The sequence below is a fragment of the Erpetoichthys calabaricus genome, chromosome 4, assembly GCF_900747795.2.
Source record: "Erpetoichthys calabaricus chromosome 4, fErpCal1.3, whole genome shotgun sequence".
Classification (NCBI taxonomy): Eukaryota; Metazoa; Chordata; class Cladistia; order Polypteriformes; family Polypteridae; genus Erpetoichthys; species Erpetoichthys calabaricus.
In genome coordinates this window covers 333,339,315-333,360,166 of record NC_041397.2, presented here as the reverse complement: position 1 = coordinate 333,360,166, position 20,852 = coordinate 333,339,315, and the positions used below count along the sequence as shown (strand labels likewise).

At 44.0% G+C, this 20,852-nt stretch overlaps 1 protein-coding gene across 1 annotated transcript in view; it reads right to left on the bottom strand.

The window, feature by feature from the left end:
- LOC114641373 (ICOS ligand-like) overlaps window positions 1-20,470 on the bottom strand; it is a 189,644-nt gene extending 169,174 nt beyond the window's left edge. The window contains exon 1 of the mRNA XM_051925944.1: window positions 20,365-20,470. The gene's annotated coding sequence lies outside the window, so the exon portion shown is untranslated. The remainder of the gene's footprint in view (window positions 1-20,364) is intronic.
- Window positions 20,471-20,852: the final 382 nt, after the last annotated feature.

Sequence of the window (20,852 nt, the reverse complement as noted above, 5' to 3'; positions counted from 1 at the left end):
TCTGCTCCCCCTGAATAATATAAGATAGATGAGAATAACCCATGATACAAGTAACAAAGGTATGACACTCGTGCGGTGTCGCGGTATTCTATCATTTTTACTTCCATAAGATTTCCATGTGTTTGGCTAACTTCGATGAAATATTTCCAATTAATTTTTTTAAAGTGCTTTAATAACTGTTAAAATACCTTGTGTGGTTTTTGGTAGTAAACCTCATCCCAAAAACAAAGAATAAATTATTTATTCTTATTTAATTATTTTTTTATGTAAAGAAACGATTAAATATGTTTTAATTTTTAAAAATCTCGTAAACGAGGACACTGATGAAGTCAATCTGCGCGAGACAAATGTATTTTTGTCCGACAAATATTATACCGCTGTTAGTTGTATCATGAAAATAACCCAATACACAGTAAATTATGTAACTCAATTTGGCAATATTGGCTACGCTGCCAATGTGATGCAGTCGCGCCACTTTATTACCTGATCTACTGTTAACCAACTGTTGGCGACAGACACCGATACGTCTCAAACTTTCTGGATTGAAAATACGCGACTATAAAAGCAACAGCAGCAGCGCCGCTCGTCAGTTAGTTCATAGCTGTGTTGTTGTGACTGTGTTACATAAGAGATTATATACTTGCAAATTTAAATTTGAAATAAAAATGTAAAAAATTAATTTTGATGTCTTATTCATTAATTCAAGTGCGCCCCACAGTTTGAGAACCGCTGTCCTATTGTTTAAGTTAATATATTGCTTGCGTTTGATTTGTACTCTTTATTTTCATGTTGTCAGTGTATCAAAGCCTTAGTGTTTTGTGAGTGGCCCCCCAAGAGGCAGGACCACCTGTCAATCACTGCCAGAAACTATCCTCAGACTTATAAATCCAGAGGGTCTCCCAAAGTTCCTAGTGGTTCATTTCTAATGCTATAGGGAGTTTTTGATGAATGCTGTGCCTTATTGTGACTTATTGGGATATGTTGACATTCAGCTCTGTTCTTTTTTGGGATTCTGAATCGGGACTCTATTAACTTTGGATTGCCTTGTCTTCTCAAGCAACTCCTTTTTGTGCTCCATTGAGCTTCTTGTGCTCCAGAGTATTTTCCTTAAAAATAAATCTTCAGTCTTCAAATCTTCAAGGACCTTTTTGTTTCTAGTTGGGGTTTTGATGGTAACAAACCAGAGTGGGCAATTTAAGAGTTATTTATGGGATTTGTGTGCTTTTGGGACTCCCAGAACAGGACACAATCAAAAGCAATCACCTGCTTAGAGAGGAGGGAACGCTTGACTGCAGCGATTCCTACAGTGACAGTTTTGGGCGATAGCCTTGAAGAATTACTTGTGATGCCATCTGTGACCTCCACCAGCAAGTGTTTTGGAGCAGCTGCTCCCGATGTGTTCCAAGGTGCTTCACTTGGAGGTCAGCAGGCATATTGGAGACTCTGCTTTACCCCTTATGGGCAGGTTCAATGGAGTGGGCAATATACCTTATACAGCCTGGACAGGGGATTGTATGTGCTGTGGCTCAGAGTTTGGTATCTCCACCCAAGTCAAATTCTTCTTGATCCCATTCTCCCATCTAATCCAGGCTCCTTATTGTCTCATTGCTGTCATGTTTCAGCCAGCATTTCTCCTCTGGCTGTGGATCAAAGTTGTGTTTCTTGTCTGTTTTGTCTAACTGTATCTTGTTTGTTTGTATTAATCTTTCTTTTGTTTATTATGTAAGTTATTCTTTGTGTTTATTTGATTATGTCACATGTGTTTTGTGGGTGGTTCCCTAATCACCGCCAGGAATTGCCCTCCATCCTGTATACTGGAGGGTCTCCCATTGTTCCTGGCAGTTCAATTCGAACGCGTTAAGGAGTGGAGTGTCATTTGTGCTTGGCTGTGCCTTATTGCTTTTCAACATTTCCTGTATTTTTTGAACCTGTGCTCTGTTTTTGACTTTGCTTTTGGAGTCTGTACTTGGACTTTGGTTGCTGTGTAATGCCTCACCTTCTCTGGCAATTCTTTTGTGCTCTAAGGAGCTTCTGGTGCTACAGAGCATCTTCATTAAAAGCAAATCTTTTCTTATATAAAGATTATTACAGGCCCTTTTTTGTTTCTAGTCTGGGTTTTGGTGGCATTCCCCCCAGATGGCAACTTTTGAAAGTATTTTTGTGACTTCTGTGCCTTTGAAACACCCGAGTAATGACAATTGTGACTAATGTGGTGGGCCTGAAAAGAACCCAGTCCTGTTTGACCTCGTGTCACTATGCCCACCAGCCTCTTGTGGCACAGCCTCGCCTTAACCTCTGAACCTTACTGTGAACAAAATGAGATGGTAGCTGCTACCTCACTTGGAAAGACAACACAAGAATTGGTCAAGGCGCTGGTCACTGCTGATGTGCAGAGGCAGTTCCAGGTGAGTTGATGTACACTTAAAAATAAAAATGAATGACATGCCATCATTTTGTGTGCGGGAGCTCCTTACAATACACTTAAATGTACTGTAAATGTGGGCAGTTTTAAACTCAGTCGATGATGCTGTTTACTGTTTATGTAAGTATTCTCTGAAATATATACAGTAAGTGTAGCTGCCATTTTTGTAAAAAAATTTTTATATAGAAACAATTACCCTCAACTCCATTTTTTATTGTATGTGCCCAGAGCATTGAAAAGTGTTGTTTTGCAATGGTGAAGTGGTTTAATGTCAGGTAGGATCTCAACCTTCGAACAGCACTTGTGTTCCAGAATTACTTTGAGATCTTCTCGCTTCCAGCTGAACAATGCAGTGCTAGATGGGCAGAAGTACACGCAACAAAACAAAAGGAAAAGGTGTCAAATATCACCATTTTGTGTGAAGCAAATCCTCAAGAAAGATGCCAAGAGTCTGTGCTGACTGCTGAAGTGGATTGTTTTATATTCAGTATTAAGCTTACATTACACCTTTTGTTTAACAAATCAGTCAAAGTGATCTGTACCCTTGAATTACATTTTTTCATGGCAGTTTACAAAGTCTGAAAATCAAAACATAAACAGAAACTGATTACAAACAGATAAACCACCCTGAGTTTCTGTAACACGATATGTGCCAAGCAAACCAGACTGTATAAACTGCAGAAGCTGAAATGGTTGCATTAACAATTTGGAGGAAGAAAAGCAGGTTTTAAGTAATGAATAGTTTGCAAGAAATGAAACTGAAAGCTCTCCCAATAACAAACAAACTGCATAAGACCCCCAATGCCACCAAAATCACAAAATGCGTATTACACAACACCAGACTGTGGAAAATCCCCAAATATCTGGCTTGGCAAAGTAAATATTCTGGCATGTCTGATACCTAAAGACGTCAGTTATTCAGCAGGTCGACTCACAGATCCTGTCAAGTAATCCTCTCAAATGGTAAACCTGAAAACAAAACAACCTGCAACAGCAACCATTGAATGCGACCAGTATGTCTGCAGAACCAGTAGATCTACAGGGGATGCCATTGATACAGTTCTTCCACCCTGCAGTAGCTCATCCTGAACACTGTGGAATATAGCTGTGAATGTGATTTATCGATTATAGCTCGGCTTTTAACACCGTTATCCTGAGCAGATTTGAGGATAAACGAGTGCACCAGTTTGTGCATCTATGACTTTCTAGGAGACCCTCATCAGGTCCTCACTCATCAATCACTCTGCTAGGTCTATAAGGCTGTGTGCTGAGCCCCCTTCCTGTAATCTCTCTACACTTGGGGCTGTTCTGACTCCTTCAAATAGCATCATCATTAAGTTGGCAACAAACTTGGCATTAATCAGACTGATCTCAAATGGAGATGATTCAGCCTACAGAGAAGAGGTGCAGAGTGTCACAGAATGGCCCTCGGTTAACAATTTGTCACTCAAGAGCACACGATTGATTTCAGGAGGCTAAGTAAGAATCTGGGGAGAAAGTAGAAAGAGTCTCTACCTTTCAATCTTCAGAAACTTTTATCAAGGAGAGCATCTCATGGACAACTAATGCTGCATCACTGATCAAGAAGGCACAGCAGAAGTTTGATTTGTGTGAGCGACTGCTGATGCCCTTTTACTGATGGTCTCTAGAGAGTGTCCTCACTTACTCTCCTCCAGTTACTCCACAGCAGATAAAAAGGCCCCCCAAAGGGTGGTAAACAACACATGAAAGATCATCCATCAATGGACGACACACGACACCTGCATGATACTATCAACATATTTGAAGTCTGTTCAGTTAACATTCATCCATCCATTTTCCAACCCGCTGAATCCGAACACAGGGTCACGGGGGTCTGCTGGAGCCAATCCCAGTCAACACAGGGCACAAGGCAGGAACCAATCCTGGGCAGGGTGCCATCCCACCGCAGTCAGTTAACATTCAGTTATTTATTTTGTATAACGGTTATAAACCTGAATTTGTCAAATAGTTCATGTCAGCTCAATTTATTTATTAAGCTGCACTTTGAGTGACTAATTTGGTGTTGTCAGATTAACCGCAGTGACTTTACTCGCAATTAATTCAGTCATTTATATGGCGTTGTAACCTGCATTTAGTTAAGTTACGTTATAAGGGTAATACAGGACCATTTGCAAAAATGTGTAAAATGTAAAACAGTACACAATGATTTAGGATTCACTTAAACCCATATGTCAGTGGAAACAGAACAAATGCCGAAACTGAGAAATGTTACTGTTTTATGAAAAATATCTTCTCATTTTGAATTTGACGCCAGTCCGACCTTTCAAAAAGGTTGGGACAGGCACGACAAAAGACTGGATGATTTGGTTATTGCTAAACAAACAAACAAACAAACAAACAAACAAACAAACAAACAAACATGGTGAGACATCTCATCTTCCAGCTGATAAAGTTAGTCACATGATTGGGTACCAAGAGAAACAGAGTCTCGGAAAAAGTAAAGATGGGGACATCTTAAAGATAGGAACCTCATCAAGGACTTTGTTAAATGGTGCGACTCAAACCACCTACACCTGAACACCAGCAAAACCAAGGAGCTGGTGGTGGATTTTAGGAGGACCAGGCCCCTCATGGACCCCGTGATCGTCAGAGGTGACTGTGTGCAGAGGGTGCAGACCTATAAATACCTAGGAGTGCAGCTGGATGATAAACTGGACTGGACTGCCAATACTGATGCCCTGTGCAAGAGAGGACAGAGTCGACTATACTTCCTTAGAAGACTGGCGTCCTTCAACATCTGCAATACGATGCTGCAGATGTTCTATCAGATGGTTGTGGCGAGTGCACTCTTCTACGCAGTGGTGTGCTGGGGAGGCAGCATAAAGAAGAAGGACGCCTCACGCCTGGACAAACTGGTAAGGAAGGCAGGCTCTATTGTAGGCAAAGAGCTGGACAGTTTTACATCTGCGGCGGAGTGACGGGCACTGAGCAGACTCCTATCAATTATGGAGAATCCACTGCATCCACTGAACAGGATCATCTCCAGACAGAGGAGCAGCTTCAGCGACAGGCTGCTGTCACCGTCCTGCTCCACTGACAGACTGAGGAGATCGTTCATCACCCAAACTATGCGACTCTTCAGTTCCACCAGGGGGGGGGGGTAAACATTAACATTATACAAAGTTATTGTCTGTCTGTATACCTGCATTTTTATTACTCTTTAATGTCAGGTAGCAGCACAACCTTCGAACAGCACTTGTGTTCCAGAATTACTTTGAGATCTTCTCGCTTCCAGCTGAACAATGCAGTGCTAGATGGGCAGAAGTACACGCAACAAAACAAAAGGAAAAGGTGTCAAATATCACCATTTTGTGTGAAGCAAATCCTCAAGAAAGATGCCAAGAGTCTGTGCTGACTGCTGAAGTGGACTGTTTTATATTCAGTATTAAGCTTACATTACACCTTTTGTTTAACAAATCAGTCAAAGTGATCTGTACTCTTGAATTACATTTTTTCATGGCAGTTTACAAAGTCTGAAAATCAAAACATAAACAGAAACTGATTACAAACAGATAAACCACCCTGAGTTTCTGTAACACGATATGTGCCAAGCAAACCAGACTGTATAAACTGCAGAAGCTGAAATGGTTGCATTAACAATTTGGAGGAAGAAAAGCAGGTTTTAAGTAATGAAATAGTTTGCAAGAAATGAAACTGAAAGCTCTCCCAATAACAAACAAACTGCATAAGACCCCCAATGCCACCAAAATCACAAAATGCGTATTACACAACACCAGACTGTGGAAAATCCCCAAATATCTGGCTTGGCAAAGTAAATATTCTGGCATGTCTGATACCTAAAGACGTCAGTTATTCAGCAGGTCGACTCACAGATCCTGTCAAGTAATCCTCTCAAATGGTAAACCTGAAAACAAAACAACCTGCAACAGCGACCACTGAATGCGACCAGTATGTCTGCAGAGCCAGTAGATCTACAGGGGATGCCATTGATACAGTTCTTCCACCCTGCAGTAGCTCATCCTGAACACTGTGGAATATAGCTGTGAATGTGATTTATCGATTATAGCTCGGCTTTTAACACCGTTATTCTGAGCAGATTTGAGGATAAACGAGTGCACCAGTTTGTGCATCTATGACTTTCTAGGAGACCCTCATCAGGTCCTCACTCATTTATTACTCTTTATTACTCTTTTATTTAATATTGCTTTTTGTATCAGTATGCTGCTGCTGGAGTATGTGAATTTTCCCTTGGGATTAATAAAGTATCTATCTATCTATCTATCTATCTATCTATCTATCTATCTATCTATCTATCTATCTATCTATCTATCTATCTATCTATCTATCTATCTATCTATCTATCTATCTATCTATCTATCTATCTATCTATCTATCTATCTATCTATCTATCTATCTATCTATCTATCTATCTATCAACACACTGCGCCCAAGCAAATGAAGAATAACAGTCCACTGTGTAAAACTGCAAGTTATTTGGGGATGTCATCATCTACAGTAAATAATATCATTCAAAAAATTCCTAGAATCTAAAGAAGTCTCTGCACACAAGGGACCAGGCTGAAAACCAGCATTGGATGGCTGGGATCTTTTGCCCCTCAGGTGGCACTGCATGAAAATCAGAAACGATTCTGGGGTGAAAATCAGTGCATGAGCTCAGGAACGTTTCATCGTCTGTGACCATCGCAGATCATCGCTGCCTCCTCAAATGCAAACTGAGACCCTGCCACGCAAACTGTAACCTGACCCTGAGTCACCGCGCCTTCACTGGGCCCCAGTTCATTTAAGGTCAACTGAGATGAAGTGGAAAATCGCACTGTGGGCTGACAAATGAAAATGTTAAATTAGCTTTGGAAATCACAGACACCACGTCCTCTGGGCTAAAGAAGAGAAGGGACATCCACACTTGTTATCAGCGCAAAGTTCAAAAGCCAGCATCTGTAATAGTATGGAGGTGCATTAGTGAACATGGCACGGGTACCACATCTTAGAAGGCACCATTCACGCTGAACCTTATCTATGCGTTCTAGGACAGTGTATGGTGATGACTTCTTCAGGGCAAGACGAGGCCAAACCACATTCTGCACATATTAAAACACCATGGCTCCATAGTGAAAGAGTCTGGGGAGCTAAACCGGCCTGCCTGCATTCCAAACCTGGCACATTATGAAATGAAAAACATGACAAAGAAGCAGCTGAAAGCCTGAATCAGGCTGGCATGGGACAGCAGTTCACTTTCAGAAGTACGGCACTTGGTCTCCTCCATTCCTAAACGTTTACAGGGTGTTGGCAGAAGAAGAACTGATGCCACACAGTGGTACACAAACCCCCGTCCTGTCCCAACATTTTTGAAACAAGGCTTCTGGCATCAGATTCAAAATGGGCCTCTGTTTAAAAAAAAAAAAAATATATATATATATATATATATATATATATATATGGCGCTATGTAACAGCAGTCTCTCTTTTCCCCCCTCTGCAGAAAGGAAGATCAACGGCTTTTCATCTCTGATGTCACTTCCAGGGTCTGGACTCAAGTCTTCCTCCCAGAATGAGCCGCCATCTTGGGCAGTCAACCTAACCGACAGAAGTCCAAGGAATAGACACGTTTTGCGTTTTAATGCCCATTCCTTTTCAATTCAGTCATTTTCAATTACAGTATACTGGTTGGCTGCAAGGTGCCCCAAAACTTTGATGTCTTCTAATTACAAGGGTTTACATGATTTGCAAATCATTCGTATTCTGCCTTACTCACATGTTAAACAGTGTCCTGACTTTTTTGGAAATAGGGTTAGTGCATGATATCTTTAAAACATAATATCAAAGTTTTACAATTTGATATCAGATTTCTATTGTCTTTTTCCTTTTAATTTTTTCTGGTGAGGGTTGCAGTAGCGGGAATGTTTAGAAAAATGACAACATCAGTTTTCAAAATCTTGATGTGAATTTTCCAATCAGTCAACATCCCCATGTTGTGCATTAATGAAGGTGGGAACAAACCCTGGACAGGGCGCCAGTCCATCACTGGGCGAACACACCCAACACACACACACACAGGCATGGGCCAGTTTAGTGGCGTCAATTCACCAAACCTGCAAGTCTTTGGGCTGTGGGAGGAAACCCACCCAGACATGGGGAGAACATGCAAACTCCGTGCCGGGAGGACCTTGGCACACGAACCCTGGTCTGATTACTACGAGACAGCAGCACTACCACTGTGCCACCCTGCTGGCCCATAACTTTTATATCTGCACATGAATTCCTATATGAAAATAACATAATCGTGTAAATACATTGATGAGTGCCGATTTTACAGAATGAACATGCTAGGTGCAGATATACAGCGTATACAAAAGGAACCACAAGGTTAAATAATTTGTGCAGATGTGCCCTTTCAAGAAGTTATTTGTAATAAAAACTGCCAATTCAGCTGGCACTCTTATTCCAAATATCTCATTTTACTTAGCAGTGTTTTACAGACGCGCACACAAACTAAGGCTGCTGCCATATCGTTCACAATCTAACGGACTGAAGTATCAGCGCCCTTACTCCGTTCATTTCTGATGATTTATTTTCATCCTCCTGGAAACTCTCAACAATGGCGACAGTGACATTGGGCAGAATGAAGTGGGGGCTGATTCTTAGAAAAATCTGCTTAAAAAGAAATAAGCAATGATCTGTTGTCACACATGGGTGCCTGGGGACCACCATCCTGGCTCTGGTGAGGTAAGCAATACCACTCCGGGACAAGAGGGGCTGCTGTCGCTAACCGTATCTTCTGATTCTAACCCGTACAGACTTAAAGACGGGGTAACATCTCTATCTCCGCCCACATCGCTCAGAGTTGGCCACACCCCTTCTGCATCCTGAAGATCAGCGCTCCCTTTGATGCAAACTTGAGATGGGCTTTCATTTTGAAATCACAAGGGTAAATGGTTGGTCTTCACCAGAAGGCCAATTTAACAAGTGCAGTCGACAAGGGGCCAAGCAGCACCCACCATCTACACCTCGGGTGTCGAACTCCGGTCCTGGAGGGCCGCAGTGGCTGCAGGTTTTCATTCTAATCATCTTCTTCATTAGTGACCAGTTTTTGCTGCTAATTAACTTGTTTTTCTTTAGTTTTAATTAACTTGACTCAGGCCCCTTAGGTGTTTCTTTTTCCTTAATTACTGGCCAAACAATGAGACACAAAACGAGCCGCCACGTGACCAGCTAACTTGTGCCCATTACATAATATCTAAAATTAAAGAGAGGTGATGGTCACCAAAACATTTTCAAAAATCAACAGCTTTGGAAATGTCTGCTCTGGCAGAATGAGAGCAGCAACAGGCCATGGAATTAAACAATGAGTTTAATTAACAGCAAGAATCGGCTTCTCATTAAGAGATTGGTTGGAGTGAAATTGGTTGGAGTTTGAAATCCCAGTTTAGCTGGTCATCTGTTGGCTCATTTCACATCACATTTCTGTTTGGCTGTCATTTAACACTAGAATTACCAAAGCCTACGAAAAAAATCTTAATCCTGGCCCACCTTAAATCTGCTCGCACCTCTCCATCAGCGTCTTTTGTGTTGTAAGTGTGTTGATAAGCCCAACCAGCAAGCAACCTGCTATCCCATCACCCCACTGCTGCAGAAAGTGCAAAAACCTCTCCCAGCTCAAGCCTTGTTAATCTGTGAGTGACTTACCTAGAGCTGTATAGGCTAAAAAATATCCCGTTATTTGGAACACATGCATTTCACATGTGTTCTTTGTCTACAAAGATCTAAGTGTAGGATGACAGAAATGCAAGAAATGTTGAACACATACCTAAAAGACAAACTTTTTTTCTGTTTTAGTACTAATGACAAAATTTTGACATGAAGTCTATTATCTGTGAAGACTGAAGTCCAAATATCAAATATGCTCTTTCACAAAAGGTACAAATATAATAGAACAAGTGTGCTTTTATTCAAGACTATAACCGAAGAAAAAGAAATCGGGTTAGTGTGGCTTGTTGTCGAGACTTCTTCGGTAGTACAGAGGTAAGAACTGCTGACTCTTATTCAAAAGGTTGCGGGTTTGTGCCTTCCCGCGTTCCAAAATAAACGTTTTGAGTAGTGAGCTGCTCTTATTATTACTATTATACAATAAAAACATACATTTGATTTGAGTCTGCAACCGCCAGTGGAAATGTATGGTACTTGTAAAGGTTAGCGTTTATTTTATTCAGTTTTATTCTCTCAGTCGCGTTCAAGCTCGCCACGATCTGACATTGCTGTTTTCAAATAAAGACGAGCTATAACAGAGGTGAACTCAGATCGGAGAAAGAGAACAGAAGCCCTCCTCGCAAGAAACGTCCACTCACACATAAGAACAACGCAGCTGCACCTGGCGTAAAGGTGAAAGATGGCACCGTATGGATACAGGACGAGGTCCAGCGTCATCCTGCCAGTCAGTCTGCCCCATACCTGTCCTTCAACGCAACAGCACGGCTTACAGAGCTCGCCAACGTATTGTGCAAAGTCCTGTTTGTGATGATGTTTTGTGATAGTCTTTACATAAGAAACATTTATATTTTACTTATATAAAAGCCAGATCAAATGTTATTTACCTTGATTTATTTACTTATCTTCCTACACCATAAAGTCACAAGTAAACTGCACGCTGACAAACTACATGTGTACTGAAGTGACTTTACCTGCAGTCATAAAGCACTCACAGAACACGTGGGACATAATCAAATAAACACAAAGAATATCGGACATAATATACAAAAGAAACATTCATATCAAGAAATGTCACAGAAGCAGGAAACACAACTTTGAACCCCAGCCAGGGGAGAAACGTTGGCTAAAACATAACAGTTGGCAGCTGGTGCTTCAGATGCTTTATATTATAAAGTACAGAACTGGGGTTTTAGATGTTGTGGACGCTAGAGGTGCTGTTGCCCCATTGCACACACCAGACAGATGTCCAAAACACACGTTTAAAAGCACACAAAGATTTCTTTAATATTTTCTTCAATAATAGTGCACAAAGCACCACACACTCCAACAATTCTTCCAATAATCAATAAACAATACAATAATCAAAATCAATCCTCCACACCCAGCATCTCCATCACATTCCCACCCAACTCCGGCTTAATCTGCTGGGGTTTCTCACAATCCTTTAATAGTCCATGACCCGGAAGTATTCCGTCTCCAGGCCAGACACCTTCTTCAGGTGTCCCGGAAGTACTGCGGGTTTCCATCCTCATGACTCTGAAGTACTTCCGGGTTAGCATATTCCCGGGGTTCTTGGTGAGCTCCCCCTGGTGGCACCCACGGAAGCCAACAGGGCTGAAGAGACGGACTCCATGTCCCATACTGCCCTGCAGGAATCCGAGGAACCATTTCCATCCAGGGGAGCTGCCCTCTAGCGTCCCGGGGGATGTAGTGCCCTGAAAAGGTTGGTTTCTTCTGTAGAGGGATGTCCCGGCCAGACTGAAACGCCGGCCGTCCATCACAATGTTTTTATTATGAAGTGGGTAGCTGTTATAGATGTGTTTAAGAGTGTTTTAGTGATAGTGGAGAAAACTGTTTCATGTATTTTGGATGTGCTTGGAGCGCATTGTTATTTAAAAAAAAAAAATTAGGATAAAAAGCTTCCGTAAGACACAAGTCTGCTGTCAGACACGTTTTCAGCCATAGATTGGGTTCGAATAGCAAGAAACATCTTCATTAGTGCGGCGTGACAACACGCGACATCGAGTCGGAGAGCAGGTCAGCTGTTGAATCTCGCTGTTTCTGAGGGTCTTTGATTGTAAGACTAGGAGTCGTAGGGAATGGTGGATCACACAAGTCCTAAATGGCTGTTCAGTGCAGTTTCATGTACATCTTTATCACCACTGAGTCAGCAGCCAGAAACAGTCGGTCATAACAGGGTGTCTTTGGAGGCATTTCATGGAGCGCTCCACATTATTTAACTTTGCTTAAATTAGCCAAGATGACGGGGTTGGGTTAGTGGAGCAGCACTCTTAATTAACAGACTCTTCAAACCACTAATTTTAACTGTTAGCAGTAAGAGAAATGCACATGTCAGTTTGCAGAAACTGTGCGCCATTTTTCTCATGCAACCTGCATTCAAGAATGCAACATTAATTTTAAAGTCTATAAGAACCGGGAGATTTAGTTAACACTAGAATCCCTGAAGCCTACGAAAAAAGTCATAATGCTGGGCCACCTTAAATTCCTTCACACCTCCTTATCAGCGTCTTTTGTGTTGTAAATGTGTCGATCAGCACAGGCAGCAGGCAGCCTGCTGTCCCCCCTGCCGCTGGAGCTGAAGTCAGTCACAAACTTCTCCCAGCTGAAGTCTCTTTATCTGGGTGTGAGGTGCCCGGAGTTGTGGAGGGTAAATAATATATCATTATTTGGAACACGTGCAATTCATGTGTGTTCTGTGCTTACAACGATCTGTGTAAATGGAGGATGACAGGAAATGTGAGAAATGCAAGAAATGTTGAACACATAGCTAGTGATAATGACGTGAAGTGTATGATGTGTTAAGACTGTTCTTGACACATGTTCTAGACACAGAACACACATGAAATGCACGTGTTCCAAATAACAATATATTATTTACCCTCTTCAACTCCAGGCACTTCACACCACGATAAGGAGACTTGAGCACTAGGAACTTCAGTTGTGTCGGAGTGGGTGGGATAGCAGACCGCCTGCTGCTTGTGCTAATCGACACATTTACAAAACAAAAAAATGCTGACAGAGGGGTGCAAAGGAATTTAAGGTGGCCCGGGATTACAAGTTTTTTTGTAGGCTTCAGAGATTCTAGTGTTAAACGTGTCAGAAAGTCAATGTTTCTTACTGCAAAGCCCCTTTCACACGTGTAGTGTAGTTTACAAATACTAAAATTTAACAGGTAGACCAACAAGTAAATGAGCTGAAATGTCTAGAAAGCCGATCCAATGTCTCAGTGCACTGAAAGTGTGAAAGGAAGAATGTGCTGGAAACGTCAGCCTGGCAATATTGTGACTTTTAGGCAGAAGGACTGGAAATATCAGCCAGCAATAACAGCTTGGAGTGTGTGGACATTTTATTAGCCCAGTCAATGACTTCAGAGGGCTCTTGACTAACCCTAAATGAATCTTGGCAAAGAATAGCTACAGCACAAAGAACTTGGCTCAAAGTGCTTTACAACATGTCCACTGTAATGTACTGAAGTGAGCTCACACCCAGACAAATATCCTGCAAAAAGCAATGCTTTATTTTACAAATACTCCGTGCTTCACATATGTGCCAATATCACATAAAAATAAGAACATTAGTCAAAAGAAAAGCCTTCAGGAATGACACGTGAAAACAAACAACACCATCTACTGACATGAACTAATACTAGGCAATCTATGACTTTCCTCCTCCTGTGGCATACCGGGGTGTGTACAGCCGCCCTAACCTAACACTCACAGGCAGACACACGAATTGCCACACAGCACGCGTTTCTGATTCACTTCCCCAAAGTAGAGCACCACAACACAGTCCTTTCTTCAGCTGCCAATTCATAGTCCATCTGCCTCCGCTCCTCCTTCGCAAGCTTCGTCCTTCCTCCTCCCGACTCTGGCTCCTCGAATGGAGTGAGGTGGCTCCTTTTATTCCTCTCCTGGGAGTGCTCATGAGTGTTACCTGGAATCACTCCTAGGTGTGGTGAGAGTCCAGTTTAGGGCTCTGCAGCTCCCCCTGGCGGCCACCATGGGACCCAAAAAAGCTGTGCCAAACTCCAACTTCCAGCATGCCCTGCGGGAATCCATGGTGCCACAGCCGCCCAGGAGAGCTGCCCTTTATTGTCCCGGGGAAGGTATTGCACTGCCAATGCTTTTTCCATCAAGTGTCCTTCCAAACGGTTGGAGTCCTGGCCAGGTAATGGCTATGGCATCCATCACACCTGAATAACATAATCCTTTTGATACGATGGTTGGCGAATTATTCTTTTAGGATCCTCCAGTTCAGCCTCTGATGGACCCTCGATAGGAGTAACCTTAGTGGGCTCCTCCTGAATCTGATCAGGTGTCCTGGGATTATCCCCAGCTGATTGTTGGCAGTAGTTGGCCGTGTGTTCTTGTGATCCTCGTGATTTTCCAGGTTGCTGATGCACTGAGTTAGTTACTCGCCCTCTAATATGGTCGGTGTGTCTCATAATGATTCGGCTCTCACCACTTTTAACCTCATAAGATACTGACCATCTTACAACATATGTGAGCATCCTCCGTGGCCCCATTGCATTATTTCTGGCATACACTCTATCCCCTACTTTAAACCGTCTTATTGGACTGCACATTACTTTATAGAACTGAAGCTCCTGCTTTCTCTGCAAATCTGATGGTAGGTCAGAGTGGGGATGATCTAAACATGTTTTTAAGTTTCCTGCTCATCAACAGCTCGGCAGGTCTCTATCTAGTACCGGAACGAGGAGTGATATGCTGATGGAACAGGAACTTTGATAGTCTAAGATGCCAGTCTCCCACCACAATTGTTCCAAGTGCGACTTTAGTAGTTTGCACCATGCGTTCAAATTGGCCATCTGAATGGAGCTGCCATGATATGATGAAAGAGACTACACCCCAGGAACGCCTGAAACTGTAAACTGAGCCACGTTATCAGACACAATTGAATCCGGAAGTCCATGTGTGGCAAACAACTCAAAATTTGAATGACAGCAGCTGATGTTGCAGCCAAAACAGGGCTGACTTCTGACCATTTCGAGAAGGAATCAACAACCAGAAAGAATGTTTGTTCAGCGAACTCAATGTGCAGTCGTGACCTTCGCTTCTTGATTGACTGCAATGGGTGAATAACAGTTTTGGTGGCAGCATGCCATGTGGTTTGACAAGAGGCACAGCAACCTAGCCAGCGTTCTATTTGTTCATCCATTTTAGGCCACCACACATAGGTAGCACCTGGCAAGATATTTACCATAGCAGGGTGACCTTCATGTCGAGCAGCGAGCACTAAGGTTTGTGCCTTCTGCTCAGTTTGTACTGTTTATCGCCATAACAGACAGCCCCTGTATGAAGACAGCTCATGCTGACGCCTATCAAATGGCTTCAAGTCCTCTCCCGATTTCCTTCGGCCACCTCCTCCACATTGAGTTCAGCACACGGGCCAACACTGGATCTGCTGCCGTCATGTAGGGCATATCAGATATCAGAGTCCAGCATTAGGACTTCTGACACTGGAGCAATTTCAAAGCCCGGGGACCTGAGGGGTAAACAGCTTAATGCATCCACATTTACGATTTCTTTTCCTGTGCGATATTCAAGTTCACAGTCATATGCATTTAACAGTAATGGCCACCTGAGCGTGCGAGGTGAAGTGATTTGTGCTGTCGGCCCGTTGGATAGTACCTTTAGCTGTCTGTCTGTTACATAGTGCCTTTCACATCTATCTATCTATCTATCTATCTATCTATCTATCTATCTATCTATCTATCTATCTATCTATCTATCTATCTATCTATCTATCTATCTATCTATCTATTGTGGCACGCGGCTGGGGGTGGCACCCAGCCGGGACACCCAGGAAGACAGGAAGACATTAACACTAGCAAGTGTTAATCTGCTTGTGCCAGGCCCTTCCTTTGGTTAATGCCGTGAGGATCTGAGTGATGGATGGTATCTGGTGTGGCATGGGGACGCCCCCTGGTGGTGACCACGGGCCCCTACAGGGTTGGTTTTCCAAGCCCTGTACCCGTGGCCCCCAATACAACCTCGTGGTCTGGAGGAGGCATGAGCCCTCCTCCTGTCATCCTGGGCATCCCGGCTGGGTGCCACCCCCAGCCGCATGCCACACTAGATAGATAGATAGATAGATAGATAGATAGATAGATAGATAGATAGATAGATAGATAGATAGATAGATAGATAGATAGATAGATAGATAGATAGATAGATAGATAGATAGATAGATAGATACTTTATTAATCCCAAGGGGATATTCACAATATAAATATATATATAAACTGCTCCAAAAAATTGAAGGAACACTTTGAAAAAACATCTGATCTGGCTCTCTCTCTACTGCTATGGACTGATATGGTGATGTGTGAGGAACCAAAGGATGGAAATTAAAATGATCAACCGACAGAGGGACACCCTGAAAATCAAAGGGAACAAAATGATGCAGCGGCCTGCAGGCAGGAAGGCGAGCCCATTGTCCCAAAATGTCATTGCAGCAACTCACAATCGTACTCCGTAGCTTGTAGACTCAGATTCCAACCCCCCCCCAACCCACCACCACGCCATGTGCTTGTATGCATACCTGACAATGTCCTAATGAGACAACAGATGGTGTCCTGGGTAGGGTTGCCAGATCAGAAAATTAGAAATACGGGACACTCTTAAAATGTCTCTCTCTATAACTATATATATAAATGTATACATGCCCCCTACACACCCAGACCAATATATTATATAAAAGTAGAGACATAAGTTAAAAGCATAAATCAAGGATTTTAATGGGTTATGAGAAAAACAAAAGTAAAGTTCATGTTCAACTTGGAGAGCATGCACTGGTACAGTGCGCTGCCGCACCCACTAAACAATGAAACAGCTCCGGATCCCGGTTGGCAACCCCCCAGGCAGACACACGGTCCAGTCCCACCCTCCATAAATGACCATCTATCTGCCGCAGCCAAGTGTTATGTGAGCGACCCCTTGGCCTGGTCCAGCCATTCGGGTCCCCAACAATGAGGATCACCTCTCGGCTAAACGTGCCACTTGGCCGTAGTGCCGTAACGGACGCTCCCTCACAATGCAGGTAATGTGCCTCATTCGGGACTCCATAAGCAACACAAAGTCAAACCAACGGTACCCAAGGATTTTCTGGAGAGACACAGTACCAAAGGAGTCCAGTCTTCGTCTCAGGTCACTGGATAGCGTCCATGTCTCACAACCATATAGCAAGACAGGAAGCACCAGGACTCTAAAGACTTGGACCTTCGTCCTTTTGCATAGATATCGGGAGCGCCACACAAACCTTTCCAGTGACCTCATGACCCCCCATGCTCTCCCAATCCATCTACTGACTTCATAGGAAGAGTCACCAGAGACATGAATGTCACTGCCAAGGTAAGTAAACCTCTCAACAAGGTCAACACTCTCTGCACAGACAGACACACTGCTGATGGCCGTGCCCAAGAGGTCATTGAAGGCCTGGCTCTTTGGTTTTTATCAGAACACTCGCAAGCCCAGACACTCAGACTCCTCACTCAGTCTCTCGAGTGCCCTGATCAGAGCCTCCATTGACTCAGAGAAGACAACAGCATCGTCAGCAAAGTCAAGATCCGTGAACCTTTCTTCACCAACAGATGCCACACAGCCACTGGACCCCATGACCTTGCCGAACACCCAGTCCATACAAGCATTGAACACAGTAGGAACAAGAACACACCGCTGACGAACCACAGAATCAACTGGGAAAAACACAGAGGTCCTGCCTCCACTCTGCACAGCACTCACAGTACCAGTGGACAGGCCAGCCATGATATCCAGCAACCTCGAGGAAAACAAAAGTAAAATCATTTGAAAATTATTCTCTGAAAGTGCAATTCCATACACCACAGTTTGCTTCAAAACAGCTTCTGCCTTGTTTGATAAATGTCCATCTGCTGGAATATTCATCACGAAATTTACACTTACGTTTTGGCATCTTGGGATGGATGAATGGATTAGTTTTTAAGTTAGAAAGAAGTGGGCCGTGGCAAGCAGTAAGAACCCACTTTGTTGCCAGTCACCGTATGTGGCAATGCTGATAGAGAACTGCACAGCAGTGCAGCTGGACAACAAAACGGTAAGAGTGTCACCGTCCTCAGCCAACCAGAGCAACTGAACAAGTCACAAACAGGCAGCAAACACTCATTTCCTCGTTACATTTGAGTTATTTTCATCAAGAGAATCTGAGAAAGTATAATTACTTATAAAGTTACAACTAAGTACCGTAAGAAGGTAGTGAAAATGTATTTTTATTATGAAATTTGGGTACCCCTGAAAGGTCAGTACAGGACAGGGGACAAAATGATCAAATATGGAACATCCAGCCATCCATCCATTAACCAACCCGTTATATCCTAACTACAGGGTCACGGGGGTCTGCTGGAGCCAATCCCAGCCAACACAGGGCACAAGGCAGGAGACAAACCCCGGGCAGGGCGTCAGCCCACCGCAGCAAATATGGGACATGTCCCATATATAAGGGACGTCTGGCAACCCTAGTCCTGGGGGATCTCCTTCTAGATCTGGACCAGGGCATCACTGAGCTCCTGCACAGGCTGAGGTGTCAGATGGACTGGAACACAATGTCCCACCAAGAGGTGTTCTATTGGATTGAGGTCAGGCAAGTGAACGTGGGAGCAGTCAACGGTATCAGTTCCTTCATCCTCTCACCATATGAGGCTGGGTATTGCCATGCACCAGGAGGAACCCAGGAGCCATTGCACCAGCATAGGGTCTGACAATGGGTCCAAGGATTTCATCCAGATACATAATGGCAGTCATGGTGCCCACCGTTGTGTGTCCCTCCATGGATATGCCTCCTCCAACTGACCATCACTGACCCACCACCAAACTGGTCATGCTGAACGATGTCACAGGAAGCATAATGTTCTCCACGGCTTTTCCAAACCCTTTCACATCTGTCACATGTGCTCTCAAATGTGAAAAGCACAGGGAGCTCACCAGTGGTGGACCTGCCAATTCTGGTATCCTATGGCAAATGCCAATCGAGCTCCACGGTGCCCACTAGAGGATGTCGGGCCCTCAGGCCACTCTCATGAAGTCTGTTTCTGATTGTTTGGTCAGAGACATTCACACCAGTGGCCTGCCTGCTGGAGGTCATTTTGTAGGCTCTGCCAGTGCTCATCCTGTTCCTCCGTTGGGTCCTGCTGATGGGTTAAGGACCTTCTACGAGGGGCCCTGTCCAGCTCTCTTTTAGAGGAACTGTCTATCCTCTATCCTCTGTCTATCTGGCATGTCTGTCTCCAGAAATCTCCACCATGCTCTTGAATGTTCTCATGTGGATGGGTCTTCCCCCATGGCACTGCTCTGAAGAGCCACCTCATTCTGAATTAACTGGAGCTCTCAATCAAAGCCATGAAGCCCATTCAGATTGTCGGTGCCCAAGAAATGGACAAGTGCAGCCTTAAAACCAACGCATTTTGAGTAAAGTCCATTTAAGTTTTCTGAGTGATAGCGACAGTCCCCAGGAGGCCTTTTTGGGGGCCCATTGGTGCTGTCCCACTGCTCGGGGGTCACACATGCAGCCCAGTGCTTCTCAGTCCCTGCCTTCACCTCTGATCTTCAAGCACAGCCTCGACTTTGGCCATTTCTGATACTGGAAAGCGCCATAAGCACAGCAGATCTCGTAACAAAAACACATAAACGGCATCTGCTTAAATGTTGGTAATGTTAACACCAAATGATGCCATAAGTATTTTACTAAACTGACACCAAAACTAATTGACATACCGAAAATCCGTCGGTAAAACTGACAGCAATGGACACGCGCCCGACTGCCTACCTTATGTGGCCAGCATTTGCAGGTTGTGAAATGTGTAAAACATTTTTATAACGTAATCGTAACGCACAAAAGCTATCTGCTCAGGTAATCAATGAAACGGCGGAGACGCGCGCACGGACGACTAACGGCACTCGGAATCAGCGCACTTCTGTAACTGTAATGTCCGCCCATCCATCCATCATCCAATCCGCTATATCCTAACTACGAGGTCACGGGGGTCTGCTGGAGCCAATCCCAGCCAGCACAGGGCGCAAGGCAGGAAACAAACCGGCCAACGGCCAACGCTCGTCTTCTGCCCTTCGCACACCCGTGTGTCACCAAGTGCCATTTAAATGAAAATCACTGCATGAAAATACAAAACGAAGTGGCACTTACATCCGTCACGCTAGCGAGCCCGCCCTCCGACAGGTTGGGGTCCTGAGTAAACTTTATAAAAGATAAAAACGAAAGTTTCAGCCTTTTCTTCAATCAATTCGAAGGCGGCGCGTTGGCGAGGGGAGGGGGCGGAGCTCCGCTGGCGGCGTGTCGCGGTAACTCAAACATAACGGATCAGGGACGCCGCTCTGTTCCAGCCGTCTCCAGACTGCCCACGAAACTCGGATTGAGCGGCCCGCATGGAGAATCGAAGAATGGACGGTCGTCCGCCCACGTCGTTTACAAGCAGTGACTGACCTAAAGGGGGGCCCACAGCCCCTGCATTTTGAAGCCCTTTAAACGATGCGCGATTATAAACAGCTCAGCCCAGCATTCTGAGGAGCGCCCGTCCGTAACTGAGACGACGGACAAACGCGAGCCAATTTGTTTGGCATTCCCGTTTGCTTTGTTACTTGAAACAATCACTCTGGTCGCTCACTTGCATCGCG